At 44.0% G+C, this 21,977-nt stretch overlaps 1 long non-coding RNA gene across 1 annotated transcript; it reads right to left on the reverse strand.

The window, feature by feature from the left end:
- Positions 1–1,666: 1,666 nt before the first annotated feature.
- On the reverse strand, positions 1,667–17,046 carry LOC123376404. Its single transcript, XR_006581773.1, has 5 exons — positions 16,801–17,046; positions 16,078–16,244; positions 3,526–3,610; positions 2,628–2,688; positions 1,667–2,300 (listed from the first exon to the last, which is right to left on the reverse strand). It is a non-coding gene; the product is annotated as an uncharacterized LOC123376404 (long non-coding RNA).
- Positions 17,047–21,977: the final 4,931 nt, after the last annotated feature.

Here is a 21,977-nt window from a genome sequence, read left to right on the forward strand (position 1 = left end):
CTGGCAACAAGTTGGGAAACACAGCAGGAGCCTTTCTTGTAGGAAACTTTGTAGTTGTGTAACCTACCAAGAACAAAAGACACCTTCTACTGGGCAATGCTGGTCAGTATTCCTGAAATAGCTACTCTACCAGGTCCTGGATTCTTCTGTATAGCATCACCACATGTCATTGTTTTTCTTTACGATTTTATCTAACATTTAAAAAAAGTTCCCCTTTGAAGTTACGTACTAATAAATCAGCTTCTCGGTATAGCATTAGTGACAATATAGCGTTGTGGGCTGACGGCCGAGCTGTACATTCTACACTCTAGTGATTCTTCACTTGGGAATAAATAGGTATAAAAAACAAGACATTTACTTACCATTCCACTGAAACTGACCCTGCCACATTTGTGATCACCTTGGCTAGAGCGCTCATCATGTCTGTGGCTAACACAGAGCCTTGCCTCTGAGGGAGTACTTCAAAGTTTATATGGCGTGGAGTATATTGTGCTTGAGCTAGCATGGTATAGTACAAAGGGGCATTTTAAGGATGGCAGGGCACAGAGAAAGAAACATGCTGCACTTGGACTTTTGGTCTGGGCCACTCTCTTAGGGTCAGCCTAATGGAAAATGTGTACAAATCTTTATTATTGTCTAGCTAGATCTAGTCAGAATGAAAGACATTGTGCTAAGCAAAAATCTTTAATTGGAGAACACTAAGAAAGGTAACTTGCTTTTGTCAATATGATAGAGCAACTAACCCGGATGTAATGTTTGTAAAGATGAAAAGTTTATAAAATATGATGTCATTACTTATTATGGTATTGCCCAATGTTTTATTTGAGTGATTTGTAGAAGTGGAGGGAAGAGACATCTGTAAGGAGAATGGGGGCATTTGGAGAGTGGGGTTAAATGTGTTTTATTTGTGAGGGGATGGAATGAATATAGTCCTTGTGTAGAGCCCAGGGTAATCCTTCCTGTGGAATTTTTTTATTGGAAAATCTCTGCACCATATTGCAGCCAGAGAGCAATCTAAATGCAAAACCATTCACTCTTTGGAATTAGCTTTGAACCAGGAATGAAAATCAGCCTCTCCATGGTCACACAGGGGAAGAATGCCACCAGAGGCAAGAAATCCCCTGCATTCCCCATATCAGTTCAAACACTGGCATCCCCACTGTATCTGATCTTGCATGAGCAGGCATTTCCTATAGCAACCAGACAATACCCTTGCAGTCTTAAACCATCTAATCTCTTTAGGTGGGTTTAGGAAAACTCAAACTTAGCACTAATCTCGGAGGAAATAAAACAGCATGACAAATAAAGAGTGTTATTCAAGTATTGTGTTCTGTTTAGCCTGATAATAAAAGCAACAACAGAATAGCGTAGAAACCAATAAATCTGTTGAGGCCCTAAGTAGCTTCCCTATGTTGGCTGCACTGCAACCTCTGATATTCAGCTTACCATCCCTCAGACATGTGCTATCTCTAAATACAAACAATATGAAATGCTGGCATTTCTATTACATGAACCCAAAGATTGCAGACATTTGGTTGAACCTGCTATCTCACATCCTAACATGTGGACCATGGTTTTTGTTTAGAAGTGTGGAAAATCTGGACAACCACTCAGAAAAACACCATTCACATGCAAGGTCCAATTTCTTGCGTTTTAGCAGGCACTTTGTTTTGTAAACTCCTTGGGGCACAAGGCTTTTCTGACCTCTATTTTGTAAATAATAGAACTGGTTCAAAAAGGGTTTTATTGGAAAGTTTGGTTTTTGGAGAATGGGAAAAATCAAGAAAAATCAAGCTTGTCCACAAAGAGTTCTCCAACTCTCCAAGGAAGACAGATGATTCTTGTGGGGGATTTAATACTCAGAAGAATCGAAGGAATGCTCCGCAAGAGACAGGCAGACAACAGGACAATCTTCTGCCTTCCCAGAAGCAAGACATCACTCTAAGATTCTATAGACTTTTGAAGTTGACAGGAAAGGATCCATTGGTGATGGTTCATATCGGCACTAATGACATGGTATCGCAGGACATCTATCCGATGGTAGATGACTTCAGAGAACTTGGAAGCATGCTGAAGAAGAACATCCAAGCGATCTTCTTGGAGATTCTTCTTGTCCCATAAGTGAAGACAGACAGAAGGCACAAGATTCTGGAAGTGAACTGCTGGCTAGGTAAATGGTCTGTGGTGGAGGGTTTTGGTTTTGTAAAACATTGGTCCACCTTCTATAGGAAGAAGGGGCTGGATACTTCGGATGGCCTCCAGCTCAGTAGGCTAGCTAGAGTAGTCAGGAGGGCATTAAACTAATAACAAAAAGGGGAGGGTAAAAAGAGGAAAAATATGAGCACTCGGTTAGTACAAAATCAAGATGAGACCAAAATTTATCAAGGAACAAAAAGGACATGAAGTGAACAAATTCTTTAATTGTCTATACACCAATGTTAAGAACCTGGGCAACAAACAAGAGGAATTAGACTTGCTCATTTATAAGCATACATTTTATCTAGTTGGTGTTACTGAAACCTTGTGGGATGATTCCTATGACTGGAATGTTAAAATCAATGGTTTATATCTATTTCGGAAGGACTGAGTGGGGAATGGGAGTGGCACTCTGTCAAAAATGTCATTACCTGGTTCTGAGTCACTGATAACACAAAACAGAATGATCTTGAATGCTTCTGGATCAATGTTCTAGAAGATAAAACACAACATGGGGTATTAGTTGGTGTCTGCTACAGACCGTGAACTCACACCGGGGAACAGGATAGCCAGCTCCTTACACACCTATCCATAATGTGTAGGAAAGAAAGTTGTATGATCATGGGGGACTTCAATTTGAGTGACATTTACTGGAGGTCTCACACTGCTAGTACTAAAATATCCTTGAAATTTCTAATTATAGAGGACAATGGCATAGCTCAAAAAAAGTGCTGCATCCAACAAGGTGGAACTCTATATTAGATCTCATCTTGACAGATAAAGAGGAACTGGATCACAGAACTAAAAATTAATAGTAACTTAGGTACAAGTGATCATGATTTGATTACATTTATAATGTGCACACAGAATAAAATCCAGGGAAAACAGATGATGTAGTCATATCGTGTGACTACATCTTATGATAACACTATCATCTCAGGAGGATATTAAACAGCAGCTACTAAAGTCAGATATTTTTAAATCAGCAGGCCTGTATAACTTGAATCCAAGAGTTTTAAAAGAGCTGGCTGAGGAGCTCTCTGCACTATTAATGGTGCTTTTCAATACGCGTCTTGGAACACCAGAAAAGTTCCAGAAGACTGGAAGAAAGCTAATGCTGTGCCAATATTTATAAAAAGTAAATACACCTCTTCCCTGATATAACGTTAATATATAACATGAATTCAGATATAATGTGGTAAAGCAGCGCTCCGGGGGACAGGGCTGCTTTACCTCGTTATATCCGAATTCATGTTACCGCAAGCGGTTCCTCTGCGCCCGCCCGTTACTTGCTGTGGCCCACCCTGGGCCCCCCGCACCCCAGCTCACCTCTGCTCCACCTCCTCCATGAGCGTGCTGCAGCTTCGCTTCTCCTCCCTCCCAGGCTTTACACATTAGAACTCAACATGAAATACTAGGAAAGAAGTAAATTACAAGCCTGTTAACCAAAAATAGGATAGCCTGGATCTCAGTCCCTGGGAGAGGGATGGATGCAGGAAGAATCTCTGGAAGACACACAAAAGAACAAAAGCGTGATTAAATTTTATTAGAATTGCCAAGAAAATTGAAAATAGATATTTTAGCTTTTGGCATTATTTGTCCAGAGACAAATCTATCAAATTGTCTTTTGTTCTCGATAATAAATGTTCTTTTTATAAGCAGAAAATATAAAGACAAATTTTATGCATGCATAAATACACATGCATATTTGTGCACATCCAAACTGAGGTACACAAACTCCCCACTCATATACATGTCAGAGTCCACATACACACACAACGCAGATGCACAAACCTCAAATGGTGTGTGTCTGTGTAGGAGGTTATTTATGCACATAAGCTGGACCTCCTGGGTGTGGTGCTCTGTCCCCCTCTAGTGGCACTGAGACCATTTAGAAATTAATGAGTCTGCTACAGCCTTAGCTAAGAGCCATGGGGCTTTTAGCTCATGCAGTAGAGGCTCATACATTTAGCTCCAGAGGTTACAGGTTTAATCCTGCCCACTGACACCTGGGCTCTGTCAGTATTATAGGTATACTTATACAAAAACTGGCCAGTAGTGTGAGTATTGCATTGTAGTGCAGCAAATACTGCAAGCTTTGTCCTGCTCCCATATAAGTCAATGAGACTTTTGCCATTGATTTCAACAGGAATAGAACTGAGGTCAGGGTGCACATTTTTAATACAAATGGCCTCACTTGCAATATCTCATTAAGGCCCCCGATACTACAAAATACTGCCTGCACTTGAGGGATAGCTCAGTGGTTTGAGCATTGGCCTGCTAAACCCCAGGTTGTGAGCCCAATCCTGGAGGGGGCCACTTAGGGATCTGGGGCATAATCAGTACTTGGTCCTGCTAGTGAAGGCAGGGGGCTGGACTCAATGACCTTTCAAAGTCCCTTCCACTTCTATGAGATAGGTATAACTCCACCCAGGCAGATATTTGTATTCTTAAATATGACTAATGACCTTAGCACTAACATCACCTTATAAGTGCCACTATCCGTTTATGTCTGGGTCTGTACACAGGGCTGTCTATGACTAATGTGTTCAGAAGATCACAGGTCCCAGAAAGTTGAGCACAATTAAAACCATTGGTAATGTGAGGCACCAGCCATCTGAATTAGACTTCCCACTGAGAGTGAACAGTTTAAATAAAACAGGATAACCATGCCCAGCATTTGAAGACTTTAAAATATGAGACAACACTGCAACTGGCTACTGTGGCTGCTGCTCTCAGCAAAGGCTTGCATGGTCCTTATATGCACAGTGAAGACAGGACCCATGATACTGTACAGGCGGCTGGTGGGGTCACAGCACCAGTTGCCTTTGGACAGCAAGCACACAGGTGTGTCTGTGAACGTCCGCATGTGCACACACGGGCATAATCCTGTTTAAGTTTCCCATCTTACTCTTCAAAACTTAATTCAAATAATTTCAGTGCCTCCTTTTGTGGCATCTTGTCTTACTAATTGGCACTTAAACAACTCGGAATAAAGCAAGCCATTAATATTACCTCTTTTGCCTCTTTCTTTACCTATCCTTCTTGGGAGGATGTAATTAAGGCAAAATTAATTGTTCAAAAGAGGCAACATGCTGTAACTTGAATCTGTAGCTCCCCTTTGAAAACCTTCCACTAGGTTTATGATGGTTTGAGTGTGCTCTCTTTACATTTTTCATTAATGAACACGACTTCTTGATTATAGTGCTGGAACTGGTAGCAGTGAGCTACATTTAACATCAAGAGGCGTCTGTGTTCATTTTTAAAGAGGCACAGTTCATTAGAAATGGCCCCAGATGAATAAACCAGTGGGCAAGGTATGTAGGCTTTTTATTTTACTTTATGTTAACGCTGGTGAAATGGAACAAGTGCACCTCGGGGATACATTTTCATAACCAGACAAGCAGACGGGTGAAGAAATTTGCCTTGCTATAAAAAGCTCATAACTGCTGAACAGTCTTAAAGACTCAGTAGAAAGAGTTGTCTGCACTGCAGACTGTATTCCCCCTTCAAAGATTTCACATTATACATGGCAGTTTCTTTCTCCAGCATTTCATATCTTACAGGTGACAGGCCTGCTTTAAAACATAGCTGCTGGAAGGAGGCCAGGGCAGCCTATTTCCCAGCCATATTTCATTTAAAGGCTCTCTGGTGCACAAAAGAGGATGATTGGGGGTAACATGAATCATCGATTCAATGTTATTGATTGGTACATGGAAAGACTAGGCCACCTTACTTCTATAAGGTGTATTTAATCACTAGAGATGCTGTAGTTTACCTCTCAAAAACACACACACCTGAAGTGCCTGTAAGTAGAAGGAAACAGCCCTTTTATACCAACTCCTGATACATCTATGGGCTGCCGACATTGCAGCCACAACACATTCAAGAGATCCACTGAAGACCTGCTCGTGCCTTGCCCCGGTTACCACACAGTTTTAATTAGCAGCATAGATGAGACTTGACTATGTCCCTGAACCAGGTAACAGCCTTTACCACATCCAGGTACATCCAAGTTTTAGCCTGGTTATGGAACATAGCTAAGGTCCTGTCTGCACTACATACTGCAACTGTTCTACCACTGGGCCAGACAACAAAGACATTTCTTAAAGCGTAATAAATTAGAATTTATATAATTTATCTTGCTAGCTGGATTAGCTGATGAGTTAGGCTGAAGGAAAAGATTAATATTTTGAAACTTGGGTACCTAGAGTCAGGCACTTGACTACATATTTAGAACCCTAAACACGTGGCATGATTTTGACTTCAGTGAATTTTGGATGCTTGACACCTCTGAAAACAGGCCAATCTACCCAGCTTGTGCTGTGTGGAAGCGGATATTAGCTTTCACTGCAATTGCACCAAAAGTTATCCCGAGTTAGTGAGACCTTTCTGCTTAGACACGAGAGTCACAGTTCATGGCAACTGCACCTGTAAACCCCCTTGTGGTCCACTAAGGGCACCCACTATAGGCTCCAAGCTCTTTGGCTGTCACCTCTCTCCCCCTCCTGACCTCGGCTACCATGGGTACCAAGTTCATACCTATGTCAGATTCAGAACCATCACAACCACAACTAGTTCAGTCTTTCCTTTATACAGCCTGGGCCTATGATCTTGGTGTCATTTAATAGGGAATCAGCAGACCAGGGCCCACTCCTCAGGCTGAGGTTTTTGCATAACTGTAGGTAGGGAATTTGCATTCAAGTGTCCCTAGAATTCCCCAGGGAACCCGCTTAATACTTGCTGTTCCAGAAGTCCATTCTTTTCTGGTACATTGCTCAATATAGTCCTTTGAACCACCAGGTCTCTCATCTGCCCAGATAGGGTTACCAGGCATCTGGTTTTTGACCAGAACGCTTGGTTGAAAAGGTACCCTGGCGGCTCCAGTCAGCACCGTTAAAAGTCCAGTCAGTGGTGCAGAGGGGCTAAGGCCTTGCCCGCCCTGGCTCTGCATGATTCCTGAAGTGGCCAGCATGTCTAGCTCCTAGGTTCAGGGGTGGCCATGGAGGCTTGAGTGCCAGCTCTGCAGATCCCATTGGCCGGGATCCACAGCCAATGGGAGCTGTGGAGGTGGAGCCGCCTGGCCACACCTCTGCCTAGGAGCTGGAGAGGGAATATGCTGGCTGCTTTTGGGAGCTGCCTGAGGTAAGCACTCCCCAGACCCTGCACCACTCACCCCCTCCTACATCCCAACTCCCTGCCCCAGCCCTGAGCCCCCTCCCACACCCAAACTCCCTCCCAGAGCCTGCACCCAGCACCTCCTCCCGCACGTCAAACCCCTCAGCCACATCCCAGAGCCCCCTCCTGCACCCCAAACCTCTTGTCCCCAGATCCCGCACCCCCTAGCCAGAGCCCTCACCTCCCTGCATCCCAACCCTCTGCGCCAGGCCTGAGTCCCCTCCTGCATCCTGAACCCCTCATTTCTAGCTCCATCCCAGAGCCTACACCCCCAGCCACAGTCCTCACCCCTTCCTACACCCCAACTCCTTGCCCCATCCTGGTGAAAATGAGCAAAAGTGGGGGAAAGCAAGCGACAGAGGGAGGTAGGATGGAGTGAGCGGGGGTGGAGCCTCAGGGAAGGGGCGGGGGAGGGGCAGGGCAAGGGTGTTTGGTTTTCTGTAGTCAGAAAGTTGCCAACCCTATGCCCAGAGAGGTTACATACTATTTCGGCCTACGATAACAAATAAACCATTCATTCAATACAATGGACCCCATAGATACGTAAACTTAATAAGGTCTCCCAGGGATATGCAGGAAATTGCTATTTCTGTCACAGTGAGAACCCAGTGGGGAAGTACTTTGAGAATTTCCAGTTTTGCAACTGTAGAATATCCTACATCACTGGCAAATGCCTCTCTCTTCTCCAACATAGGTTTTCTCCTGCACTTGGGATGCAAGACCATTCTTCCACCTTAGCCAGAGAAATTCATGTTCACTATTTTATCCACATTTTCTTGGGATTGAGCTTTCATATTTATTTCCCTTTGCTGGACCCTCTGGAAGCCTAGAGGAGAAGAAAAGTGAAGATCAAATTTTGATTCTTCAGTTGAATTGAGTCGCATAGCAGACATTTTGATAAGAATAAAGTAGTGGCTCAATATAATTGAAAACAAAAGATACCCGCTAAGAAGAAACAGTGGCGATAATAAGTTGTGCAAAATCTACACCAGAAACAATATAATCTGCCAAGCCTCTTCCAAAAACACTTCAGAAGCAGCTTTATCTCCTTTAGACACTTACTGAATGTAACTGGTTAAAATCTACGCACTTTGTGTTTGCTAAACAAGCAGCTCAGTGTTCTGCTCCTGTCAGGACTCTGCTTCTGAAATAGGAAGTGACAAGGCACAAGTCACAGTTATGACATGGGAACATACAGAATGCTCCGTCACTACTAATTAGGGATCATTCAGATACAGAGACCTGCCTCCTTCCCTTAGGTCAGCATTGTTCTCTTGGTAACTTCAGTGAAAAACATGTTCTGCCACTTTAAAATCTGACATCAGTGATCACTGGAATCCATAAATCTGAGTTTTCTAGGCCTGTGGGACTGCTCCAAGCTTAATTAGATTTTGGTTCACAAAATGAATCAGCATCTGTTGCCTGTTCTGTGAACACAACAAACCCAAGGGGACCACCCCGGCCTCACTACATGTTCTGCTTTTACAAAAAAAACAAAAACTTTACCAAGCCTAGAGTGGCCCTGTTGGCTCAGAGACCTCTGAGACTTGAGCTGCGTGGGGGGTGGGGGACTAGCAGCAGATGCAGATACAGGAGGAAGCAGCTCACTGTGCTGAGGTAAGGGATAACTTCAGTGACCTGGCAGGAGCCCGAATCACATTGGAGAGTTCATACAGCCACCTTGAATGTTTTTAGATCAAATTTTCAAACACAGGTTAGTGGATTAAGATCCCATGTCCCATTTTCAAAAGTGACTTACTTTCAGATTTTTAAAAGTTAAAATAATTTTTAAAATATCGAGACGTGATGATCATGCAATACAAGATTCTCATTTGAAGTAAAGAAACTAAACTGAGACGTAGTTGCACTTTAGGGATCTCTTGTCAGAGAGAAGTTAGGCACCTAATCAATTAAATCACTGGGAACGAGGAGCCTAAATATCTTTGAGGATCTGAGTCTTAGTCCTGGGTCTTAGGTTCCTCGGTGCCTAACTTGCTTTTGAAAATGGGACTTAAGAGCTTTTGAAAATATTGCCCTTTGTCTATTAATTTTAGTTCATTTAACCTGTCTCAGGTTAATTTTAACACAGAATAAGGGGGAAATCCCAATAATAATCACTGAAAAAATGCTGAACATTAAAAAACCATTAAAGTTGAGACAAAAATATTTCCAAGCATCTATCAGCTCCTTGTTTAAATGACGTGCCTGTGGAACGAGTAGTAAGCTGTACAAAGAACCTTCATGCCTAGTATCAAAAAGTCTCTATTAGATCATGAAGTTTCTCTTCATCATCAATTAACAGCCAAAAAAATATAACAGCAATTTCACAGAATCAGTATTGTCTTCTGCAAAAGCAGGTGCCAGTGCAGTATTAATAGAGCGTGAGGTCTTTGTGCTTGCAGTATGGCCCCAACGTGTGTGTAGTTTTACGTCCAATGAGCCTGGGTTAGTTTCTAGCATGATTTCGGTCTGAAGCAGGCACTCTGATCTCCAGAATAAAAACACAGCAAATTTTATTCCAGCCCAAGACAGGTGCTTCAAGGTATGATAAGTCTCATGGCAAATTCTGTGATAAAAGTGCCTGTGTTAATCTTACATCTATCATCTTGTCCATGTTATGCTTCTCTAGTATAGCACTTCACACCACTGAACCTGACTATCGACCTCTAAAATGCAATTACTTCTCTGGTTGGTTGCTTTACTGCAGATGATGATCACACAATTCAAGATTCAAATTGTAAGAACTATCTTCCTTTTAGAGATGGGCCAAACCAAAATCTTCTATCCAAACCCCTTTGAATTTCAGCAGCTTGGCTTCAGATCCCAACTAGCTTCCTCTGGCTAGTTACAAATTAGATCCAAAAATGGTGTGGTGCCTATTTCTAGTTTAATTAGGTGACAGGGGGCATCTTATAATCATAGAATATCAGGCTTGGAAGGGATCTCAGGAGGTTCATCTAGTCCAACCCCTACTCAAAGCAGGACCAACCCCCAGACAGATTTTTGCCCCAGATCCCTAAATGGCCCCCTCAAGAATTGAACTCACAAGCCTGGGTTTAGCAGGCCAATGCTCAAACCACTGAACTATCCTCCCCATGCACCACAGAATCAGAACACAATGCCTAGCTTTGAGATTCATCATTAAATACAGCTCCAAACACTGGCTCCTCATCCCACGTATCTCTGTTCCTTTTATGGACCACTGCAGCTCTGTGTGCATATTTTTTCAGTTCAACAGCAACACTATCAACCTTGTTGTCCAGGCACACTTCCCAGGCACTGTGCAGTCACATGTTCCTCCATAGGCCTTCTGTTAAGATCCTAGTCATTGCCAGAGGCTTGACTGATCAATCCTGTCTGTACGCTTTCCACGCCCAAAGCTGCGTCACTACAAAGGGATCGTTTCATGAGTTTGCTGGGTTCTAGAAAGTACTCTCTGTAACTCCTGAGTACCATGTTCAGTTTTAATTTAAACAAAAAAGAGAGAAAAAAATAGTTTTAGCAAAACTGCTAGTAAAAAAACTGAATACTAAAAGAGGTTAGGGCCAAAATCTATCCTGGATTGACATCATGTGCAATCCTGATGACATTTTAGGAAGTTAATTCACAGAGAATGTTTCTAGATACACGGTGTTGTCATGTGGCAATATAGGTTCTGCACACAGTGCAAAATTATGCTCTGATTTACCCCCAAATGTGTATAAACTGTCCTGTCAAATGAAGTACTGTACACCTGGAAAGATGTTCCAGGTAAGCACATACCGGCTGCTTCCTAACCTGACTAGGCAGGAGAGTGGTGTAGCTGTGTTCTGGAATTGGGTATGGAGCACAGATGCTCAAATCCCTACCCTTCACTAATTCCACTTGTAAAAAAATAAAACATGAAGACATAAGAATGGACATATTGGGTCAGACCAATGGTCAACCTAGGCCAGTATCCTATCTTCCGACAGCTGCCAGTGCCAGATGCTTCAAAGGGAATGAACAGAACAGAGGATCCATCTGTCTTGCAGTCCCCAGCATCTAGCAGTCAGAGGCTTAGGGATACCCAGAGCAAGGGGTTGCATCCCTGACCATCTTGGCTAATAGCCACTGATGGACCTATCCTTCATGAATAAAATCTAATTCTTTTTTGAACCCAGTTATACTTTTGGCCTTCACAACATCCCCTGGCAATGAGTTCCACAGGTTGACTGTGCATTGGTGAAGAAGTATGTTTTAAACCGGATGCCTTTTAATTTCATTGGGTGACCGCTAGTTCTTGTGTTATGTACAGGGATAAATAACATTTCCTTATTCAGTTTCTCCACACCATTCATAGCTTTATAGACCTCTATCATATTCCCCCTTCATCTCATTTGCAGTCCCAGTCTTTTTAATCTCTCCTCAAAGGAAGCTGTTCCATACCCTTAATCATTTTTGTTGCCCTTCTATGTACCTTTTGCATTTCTAATACATCTTTTATGCTATGGGGTGACGAGAACTGCATGCAGTATGCAAGGTGTGGGCGTACCATGGATTTATATAGTGGCACTATGATATTTACGGTCTTATTAGCTATCCCTTTCCTAATGGTTCATAAGGTTGTTAGCTTTTTTGACTACCACTGCAGAATGAGCGGATGTTTTCAGAGAACTATCCACGACTCCAAGATCCCTTTCTTGAGTGGCTGTGACGCAGTAGGGAGCGGGGCGGATTGACCTGGGAATGGCATTTAGTTTTACTGGGACTGCCTGCCTGGGGGATGGGAGAGCAGGGGATGACTTTAGGTGAGGGACGGTACCTGAGCCAGGAAGGGGGTGGGGCAGGGCGACACCTTTGCCCAGGAAACTGGACAAAGGGAGAGGGGGAGAAAAGTAGGGGGGAGAGCCTGCTGGAGGGTTTTTGATTTTCCGTTTTGGGCTGGCTGGGAAGAGGCAGGGAACCCCAAGTCTGGGGTCTAAGATCCTTACCCCCCAGAGGGACCTGGCTGGTGGGTCCTGGTTGTACCTACAAAGCCCTGCTTGGGACTGTGTTCCTTTCGTCGAATAAACCTTCTGTTTTACTGGCTGGCTGAGAGTCACGGTGAATCGCAGGAAGTGGGGGGGAGGGGCAGGGCCCTGACTCCCCCACACGCCATGACAGTGGTAAAAGGTAATTTAGACCCCATCATTTTGTATGTATAATAGGGATTCTGTTTTTCAATATGCCTTACTTTGCATTTATCTATATTGAATTTCTTCTGCCATTTTGTTGCCCTTTTCTGTATCTTTTCCATTTCAGAACAGATTTTTCTAAGATCACAAATTTTCTATATCCAAGAGAAACAGTTGGATATGGGAAAAAAAAGTGGAGCTAGAAGTTGACGCAATCCGTCACTGTTGAGGAAAGCACGACGTTGCTTCCTTTCAATTCCAGCACTACTGTCCACAATTTCAGCCGAGTTTCAATTGCTCACATTTTATATTGTGCATTTGAAAAGATGACAGTACCCAGTCCTGTGTTTTGATATTTCAGCAGGTAAAGTATGAATGTCCTTGGCCACTCAGAAGGCAGCAACTGTTTTCAAAATGGGAAGGAGAAATCTTGATTAAAAACAAGAAAGGATGGTGGCTAGCTAGAGTGGCACACTAATTAGAAGACGCTTTTGGTTTTATGAAAAGAAGAAAGTTGCCATTAAAATAAAACAATCCTTTGTACTAAAACAAAATTATGCTGAAGCATGCGGCATTCACTACCAAAGTTCCAGGACAGATCTTCTGCAAAAAATAAAGTAAAAACTGCCAGATTCTGTGTTTAAAATAGATACAATACTGCCGTGAATGCAAAGCAGTGGGAAGTATTGCTATCCTATGGCAGGCTCTGGTGTCCTGCAGGTATTCTGTCAAAGGCTTTGATGTCTAAAAATCTTGGGTTTGCAATTATATCAACTTTTTTGATTTTCACTATCTCCGTTCTTAAAAGGTAGAAGGAACAAATATGTACAATAAAAAGATTAAGGCTTGAAAAGAAAAAGGGCTTGAACTTGAAAGAGTAAAAGTGGTTAAGTGCACACAGAAGGTGTCAACTATCAGGACCTGGGAGGCTTGGAGAGATTACATAATGATTCCCTGTGTACAAATGATGAGAAAAGTTTAAGTGGCGAATGAAAGGTTACGACAAATAATAGGACTGTTTTCGGTACATTTCAAACAAAAGGGTGGTAATAAGAGTTGTCGAGTCTCTCTGAGATCGAAGGAGAAACTCACTGACAGAAGAGGTATTGGTTAAAACTGTGATAGAGATGGCAATTTCCTGCAATATCTTTGGGATCTCTTATGGTATTAAGTTTGCCTATCATTGCGGACCAGGGATTGTATCTAATTCCATGGAGGGAGGGTAATCACAGCCCTCCAGGAACTAAAAACAGTAGAGAGTGATTAGGCACATTCACTCAGGTTATAACACCTTGAGAGAGGTTCCACACCCTGGACAGTTCCTGGGGAGGCTCACCTATACTATTTCAAAACTTGATTCTCCAGAGGCCGACAGACAACGAAAGGACTTTGGGATAAATAGTTTAAACTCAGGCTGTTGCGGGGCAGGTATACCCTGTCATCCCTTGGGGGAGAAGGGGGGACACCAAATGGCTGACCCCATGGCTGACACCAAATAACCACCCTTTCCCTCATGGCAGTGTGACCTAACAGTCAGAGTCAATAGGACCACCCTTCAATGCAGGGCAGTAGGGGTCAGTGGCCCGAGTCAGTAGGGCTGCCCTTAGCTCGAGGGCAGTATGGCCTGGTGATCAGAGTCAATTAGGTTGCCCTTATATGTGGGGCAGTGTGGCCTAGCGGCCAGTTCAATAGGGTTGCCCTTATAAACGGGGTGGTGTGGTCAAGTGGCCAAAGTCAGTGGGGTTGCCCCTATGTGTAGGACAGTGTGGCTTAACAGCCTAAGGTGGGTGGGCTGGTAGCCCGGGTAGGCAGGCCCAGGCCCTCCCTACTCCAGCAGGTTGCAGACCAGGGCCCTATCAGTGGCGAGCGTACCCACCATTGAGTCAGTGGGGATCCTTCCGAAACACACCGAGTCAGTTCCTAGTTCCACCGATGGATCAATGTCTGGTTCCCCTGGTCTACTTTCTACCCTGTCTTCCCACTCAGTAGTCCACAGGTCCTCTGGGTCTCCAGGGTAGTTGGCAGGTGAAGCTCCTGATGGCTCATCCTCCTCCCTGGGTTCCATAGCCAGCTGGGTATTTGCCTGGGTCTTGGCATGGCTGGCCTCCATAGTCTGGGGCTCCAACAGCTCCCAGCCAGGAGCTTGCAACACATGTCCTCTCTCCTCCACAGTCAGAGCAGACTGTGCTGGGCAGCCTGGACTACTTCCTTTAATACTGAGGTTCCAGTCAGAGCATGCCCAGCAGGGGCGAGGGGTGTGGCTTCCTCAGCCCACAGTATGAGGTTAACCCTTTCCTGTCCAGCGTGTGGGGCAGGTACACCCCATCACACTGACTCAGGGCCATCTGATCCAGAAAATGGACAGAACCTTCAGTCCAAGTGGAGGGCACCAGTCTTTAGGAAAGGGTTGGAAGGACTGACACCAACCAGACCCCTTGTGGACATTGGGGTGGGAGGAGGTGACATCTGGTAAGCTTATTAGTATGCATGTAGGTTCTTTTATTGTTTTTGATGTGTTTTTCCTGTAATGCTTTCACCTTAGAATAAATGTCCTTGCTTAGAAAGAGCTGTGTGGTAACTTAAAACAGTGGGCAATTACCCTGTTTATAGCCTTTGAAGAGAAACCAAAGCAGACACGCTGGCCTGCTTAGGCAGTCTGGCTTGCTGGGATATCACAATGTTGACAGGGAACTGTGCAGCCTGAAAATACCTCAATCAGGGGGGAGAGAGACGTGTCCCTGTCCCAGAGAGGTGAGGGCTAGGGGAGCTGGATGCCTGAAGCAGGTGCCCTTGCTGGACCATAAAGGAGGAATACAGTTGCAACAAGAACAATTCAAGGAAATGCTCTTGTTCACAAGAGAGGGGACAGATGCCAGAAACAAACATTTTCCCAATAAGAAATGCTAAAGGCTCAAACCCAAAAGAGACCATGAAGGAAATGGAGTTTTATCAAACTGCGGATGTTCTAAGAGCAGACATGACCCAACGCAGAATTTTGCAAAAAAAGGGAAAGTACATGGAAAAACTAGCCAATGTTTCTGGAGGAATGGGGGAAAATGGTATTAATACCCAGCCAGCAGCCATGCCACATTGTTCCATGTTCCTCCCAGATCTGCTAAACTAAGGGAGAGCTTGGAGAACTTATACTTGGATAGAGGGAGACTTCCAAGGAAAATCTACTGAAAGTTTACTGCTGGAAACAGATAGGAAAACCTTTAGCTGAGAGATTCAAGCCCTCTCTGCAGAAAAAGATGCCATATAATCACAATGGTCTGTGTGTTTTCCTGAGCTACACCAGCTAGTGCTAAAGATTAGCAAGTAGAAAGAGAAGTAGAACTATCATAAAGGCCAAATTGGTACAGGACGCCATTCCTGACTCTGGCCATGAGCGCATCTCCAGCTGTTCTCTTGCAGCCAGTAGGAAAAACATGTAGGGAGTTGGGGTGGGGGGAGGGGAAAGGACAGGAAAAGAAGGGAGTGAAGAAGAGAATAAGAGACAGAAAAGAGAGCTATGGAGAGAAGAGACTTCACAGAACTAAACTTCCAGTTATAGCAGCTGCACCCTCACCTGTTACAAGAAAAAATGCTTCGGACTTCTAGGCATTGATTTTCCCCACTTCTTTGCCCATCTTCTTCCTCTTTTGCCTTCTTGTTTTCTTGACCCCAGGTCCTCTCTCTGTCCATTTTCCTCTCCTTTCTCAGTCTCTCTGCCACTTCTTTCACCCCGTCCTGACCCTGAGGTGGTGATGGTGAGAAGAGAAATTAACCCATTGCAAAGATTTTTGAAACAAAAGCTGCCATCTCATCCATCACATTAACATTCACAACTTACACAAATGCTGAAACTGAAAATACAGTGGTTGTTGAATTTTCTTACTTCAAAATTAAATAAAATTATATTCCAGAATCAGTCTAATTTTTACAGCATCTGGCATAGTTGGTAAAAACCACTGTTGGAGTGACTTGGGATATGGCCTTTCAATATTTGCATCTCAGACCTTTTGTCCAGATCTGATCTCAGGTATGTAAACATAAAACTGAAGACGTGTAATTTTGACATCAGTGCTGATAAAAAATAAATAATGGGGTGAGAACTAGAAAGCGACTTTAATTAGGCATGGTCAGCATGTGGCTACAGGACATCAGCCTCGTCTTATGAACCTGATGGAATTTTTTGAGGGACTTTACAAAAAGATGTATTGTCCCACAGTCAGTAAACAGAAAGCTGTGCTGGAGCAACTTGAATCAGAAAATAACTGACTATGTAATAATAATACAGAATAATTCTTACCTCTTCATGGTCCTGATTCTACCCTCCCTTGCACCTTGGGTTGTCACTGACATCAATGCAAAGGGGGTTCAGAAACAGACGGCCACTGGTGTGCGTGAGCGGAGAATCCTGAACGGATAGCACTTTACACACAGTTGCGCAGTTTAATGTCTATACCAGGTGCAGGGCATTGGAGGATCAGGCTCCTCTTATGTAGTGCCTTTCATCCAAGGAGCTCAGTGGGCTTTTGCAACTGTCGATTAAGCTTCCCAATACACTCATTTTAGAGCTGGGAGAACTGAGACACTTGAAAGGGAAAGGGACTTGCTCAAGGCCACATAGCCAGTTAGTAACCGACAGCGAGATTGTGTTGGGCCCTCCTGTAGAGGCACTGGAGAAAAAGCACAAAGTGGCTTACCATTGTGGTGCAGAAGCATGGAGACTATGCCCCCCCATGAGTCCCCCAAGGGGCAGAGCGTGGCATGGAGGAGACAAGACCATCACCCCAGTTCCCCCTACACTGGCCTGCAGAGGGGAACAGGTACACTTTTCAGAACAGGCTGCACCAATCCAAATTGTGGTCCAGTCTGCACCATGCCCCTGCAACGCAGGCTGCTCAGGAACTGTGCTGAGTCTGGCAAAATTCCTCCTCAGTCATCATTCTGGGTCCATGCAGCTTCACACCACTCCTTCCTTGGGCAAAGGCCTATAAAGCACAGCTCCACAGAGAGCTAGTGACAGAACCAAGGTGTCCTACCCTCCCTACCCTCCATTTTAACCATTAAACCTCCCGCTGAGATCCAACCCCAAGTAACTCTACTGCTTGCAATGCTCCAGATTTACACCAGTGCATCTAAGGACAGAATTTGGGCCAGCTCTCCCTTGACATTCATACTGCTAGACGTTACTTGTGACAGCTGCAGTTTGGGCTGGAGGATAATGACTTGGAGAAAGTCACAAAGATCTCTATTAGGGCTGGTTTTATTCACGTTTTGTGTCAGTGGTCTGGAAAAAGAACAATGTAGCAAGGTGATAAAGAACAGATAATGACACAAACTGCAGAGGCAAATCATTGTCAACTTAAAAGGCAACGGCAAGAGAATTTCAGAATGACTTGGCCAGGGCAGGAGTGGGCCGATAAATGATTTATGCAGCTCACTGGGAAGAAATGGACGGTAATGAATTAGTGCTATGGTGGCTGTCATGGGACAGTTTAGCAAAAGTCTGGGGTTGAAAAGGGCAGAAGTCATGAGAGGCAATTTTCAAAAATAAAGTCAGGGTCACTGCTTTGTAGACAAATAAAACTAGTGCAAACCAGTGACAACAGGGTGAAATTCACCCCCACACAGAATCCACACAAAGCCCTATGCACCATTTAAGCCTTTAATGTGGGTTAATGCTGGTAGGCATAGTATAAATACACAGATTAGATCAACGTACAGAAAGCCCTGAACCTCTGAACTGGAGAGATTCTCACCCATAGTGAAGAGTTATGAATGTAATAGTTTGTCCTACAGCAGACCATTAGACCATCTAGTCTGATACTTCAGAGGAAGGCAATGCCCTCCTGTAATTCACCTGCTCAGTTAGCAGTGCAAACAAGTTTAGAAGTTTATCAGAGTCTGTCTGGACAAAAGTCGCTGAGGAGGCAGGGTATGAATGTTATGAAGAGTGGGCATGTTTTGGAGAAGCCAGACTGAGCCCTGATCTAGCTCTTTACATTTAAGAACAAAAAGTCTTTCCCTCCCGCCCCCATCCCCACCTCTCTAATAGCACTGACTGCTGCAGTGGCTTATTAAGTCAAACAAAGTGGGGGGTTTTTTGTTTTGTTTTTCTTTTAAAGGAGCTAGATAATTTCATGACTAATAATACCAGGTCCAATCCTGGAAGCCCTCGGTGCCTGAAACTCCCATTGACTTGAGTGGGAGTTCTTTGTGTGAATAGCATGCAAGATCAGGCTCCACACTTATGGTTATAATACCACTTATAAAGCACTTTATGTTCTGGGGCATAAATTGATAGCTGCAAGGGGGAGCGGGAAAGAACTTGCAAGTTATTGGACAATTGGCTGGAGGGTCAGGATTGCTTTCCTTTGGGGGCATTATGCATTTGCTATTGCTGAAGTCCAGATACTGTGCTTGATGGGAAGATTCACCGTCCCATGCTCCCAACCATTTATACTATGCACAGAATGCCATTGATTTTTTTTTTAAATCATGGATTCCATGACTCCCATGAAAACAGTGGGAGGAGTCCAGGAGCAGTGAGGTTAGGGACAACCGGCATGTAAGAGAATAGTCCTTTGGTAGCCATACATTAAAAAACACAGAACAAAAGAGGAATGTGGGGGTAATGCTTGATAAGGCTCTACATTCCTTGGCATGGTGTATAATCCTGTGATGCTAGGAGTTAAATTCTCCCAGCATGACATTTTTGATAACTGGCAGCAGTCATCAAACTCACTTATGCCTAGGAGTCATGAGAAGCAAATCAGCAAACAAAACCTGAGGACATCAATTATTAACAGAAGCCAACATTTTAGCCCTACATATGGAAACAGACACATTTTGGAATATTGTACAAAGCTTTAGCCACCTAATAAAATATCATAGAAATAGGGTAATTGTGGTGGGGCGGCTGCCCCTCACTGGCAGAAAAGGGGTTAAAAGCAGCCTAGGGAGGCTGCACAGGAGGCAGCCAATCAGAGGAGGACTGAAGGGTGCAGCCAATCAAGGCCAAGCAGGCCCATATAAAAAGGGAACTGCAGGGCAGAGGAAGGCAATTCTTGCTGGGAGCCCAGGGAGGAAGAACTGTGTCTTTGGACAGCTAAGAGAACTGCCAGCACCCTGGACAGGGCAGTGTTGTGAGCTGGAACCAGGGGAGCGAGAGAGAGCTCCTGGCTGGCTACTGCGGTTTGCAGGCTGAGGTCCTTAGGCAAGGGCAAAGAGGATGCTGGGGCCATGAGGAAGTGGCCAGACAATTTGCTGTAGTAACCACTAAGGGAAGTGGCCGAACAGCAGACTGCAGGTCTCCCAGAAGGGTGAACACTGTGTGTGACATGGCTGTGGCCCTTGGAGAGATGTGGGTCCTAAAGCAGGGATGATGGCGGAGAGGCGCCAGAGTGGTGAGCGCATACCGTTGCAGTATTATACAGGATTTCAAGAATCTTCTTTATCCAAAAAGTTACAGGAGACATATCTTCTGCAGTCACTGGGAAGAGGAGACTAAGAGGCATATAGCATTTTGAAATCACTAGAAGATGAATTCAGTTTCTTTTGTAGCATGTCAGATCTAAGCAAGATAGGTACATTACTTAGATTAATGAGTTACTAAAGGAATTGGGGTGGTTTTTATTTTAAAGGAATTCTTCTAGATAATATCAGGCCAAAAGGGAGTTTTACCTGATTAAGCACAGAAAAAAAATATGTAAGGACTACACGATTTTACTCATTGGGGATAAAATACCCAGGACTTCAATTAAAATAAAGATCTGTAGAAACAAAATTAGAGAAGACTTAAAAGTATATGATATGCAAACCTTAGCTCACAGGAAAAGCAGTAGACCCATATAGACCCTTTCCCTAGCCCTCTTGCAACCTAAAACTGTCTTTATCCCAAGTAGACAAACAACTGACAGTTAATATACAGGCAAAATTATGTTCATTCAACTAGTATTGCAATCAGCAGCCATCCTATACTAATTTGATAAGTGGTAATTTTATGCATTAAAAATAAGCTCATTGAGAATATAATTTTATAAGAGAAACGAGTGGCTAATGCTCATTTTGTACTCATTTGTTGTTATTTTAAAAACAGTTTTTGTTTCACATTGATCCTCCTTTCCCACCTGGGGTTTTAGTAGAATCCTTCCAGTTGGTGCTGCTACTGCACACTGATGCCATCTTGTGGTGGAAAAGTTGAGGCATAGAACAAATCAGTCTTTATAAAGAAATTAATCCTTTGACTGTGGCTTGACTAACCCTGAGTCAAGAAAGTCGGGCAGGATCATACTCCAAATTTATGTCTTTCTTTCATCCTCTCCTCAGCCTTCAGGGTTCTATTCCTACCAAATACTAAGTAGTTCTTCACAACCTTTGGAATTAGTAGAAGTGCAATCTTTTGGAGACTGAAAGCATGTGAAGATTTATTTCTTAACAGCTGATGAACCAAATGCACCCAAATTATTTCCTTGAATGCCTCAGCAAGAATTCCAGGAACAGATGGACTTCTTCAATTACAAAGTCATCCTCTCCATTTTCAACACCATCTTCCCTGCTACAGATCTTGACTTTCCTCCCTCACTGAGCCTCACACCTACACACTAATTGCTTATCAGCATCCTTCAACTTCTTCCTCCAGCCCTCTCCCACTCCCTCGTTACTTTTGCTCTTTGCCCAGGATCTCCAACTTCTTTGAGGGGAAACATGGCTTCTCTCCTCCACTGCCACCTCTCCTCCCTTCACTCTTTCCTCTTTCACACCAGTCACTGACCCTGAGATCTCTCTCCTGCTTCCAGCCACTCCACCTGTACCATCACTTCACAGCTGCTGACCTCATTCACTTCCTTCATGTTCAGCCTCTCCCCTGGCTTTGGCTGCTTCCCCACAGCATACAAATACGTGCTAGTGTCCCCATGCTCAAAAAAATGACCCAGTCTCTCCAGCTACTGTCTCATCCTCCTCCTTCCCTTCCCAACTCTATGCCCACTGAACAGACTTATCTACAGTTGCAGTCTCAGCTTCTAATCTATCCTGGATCCAACTCCAGTCTAGCTTCTGTCCTTGCCACACTAGTGAAACCACTCTCGCCAAACGCTTCAGTGACTTCTTCTTGGCCAAAATTCAGGCCTGTGCTTCATCCTCATCCTCCATGACCTTTCTATGGCCTTTGGTACTGCTGATTCCCTTCTCCACAGTATCCTGTCTTCCCTTGACATCTGTTCCGTTGTCTTTCCTGATTCTCCTCCTGTGTTCTGATCTCTCCTTTGACATTTTCTCCTCATAGCCTCTTCCCTTTTCCTGCTGAAATCCCACAGGGATCTTTTCTTTGTCTCCCTCCCCCGCTTCTTCCTCCTCTCCTCTCGTAACCACATACTCAATTAATCCAATTACCTCTACCCTGATGACTCATGGATCTGCTTCTCCAGACCTCACTTGTCTTCTTCATTCTAGGCCCACATTTCAGACTGTCTTCACATG

Source organism: Mauremys mutica, chromosome 8 (genome assembly GCF_020497125.1).
Source record: "Mauremys mutica isolate MM-2020 ecotype Southern chromosome 8, ASM2049712v1, whole genome shotgun sequence".
NCBI classification, from domain to species: Eukaryota; Metazoa; Chordata; order Testudines; family Geoemydidae; genus Mauremys; species Mauremys mutica.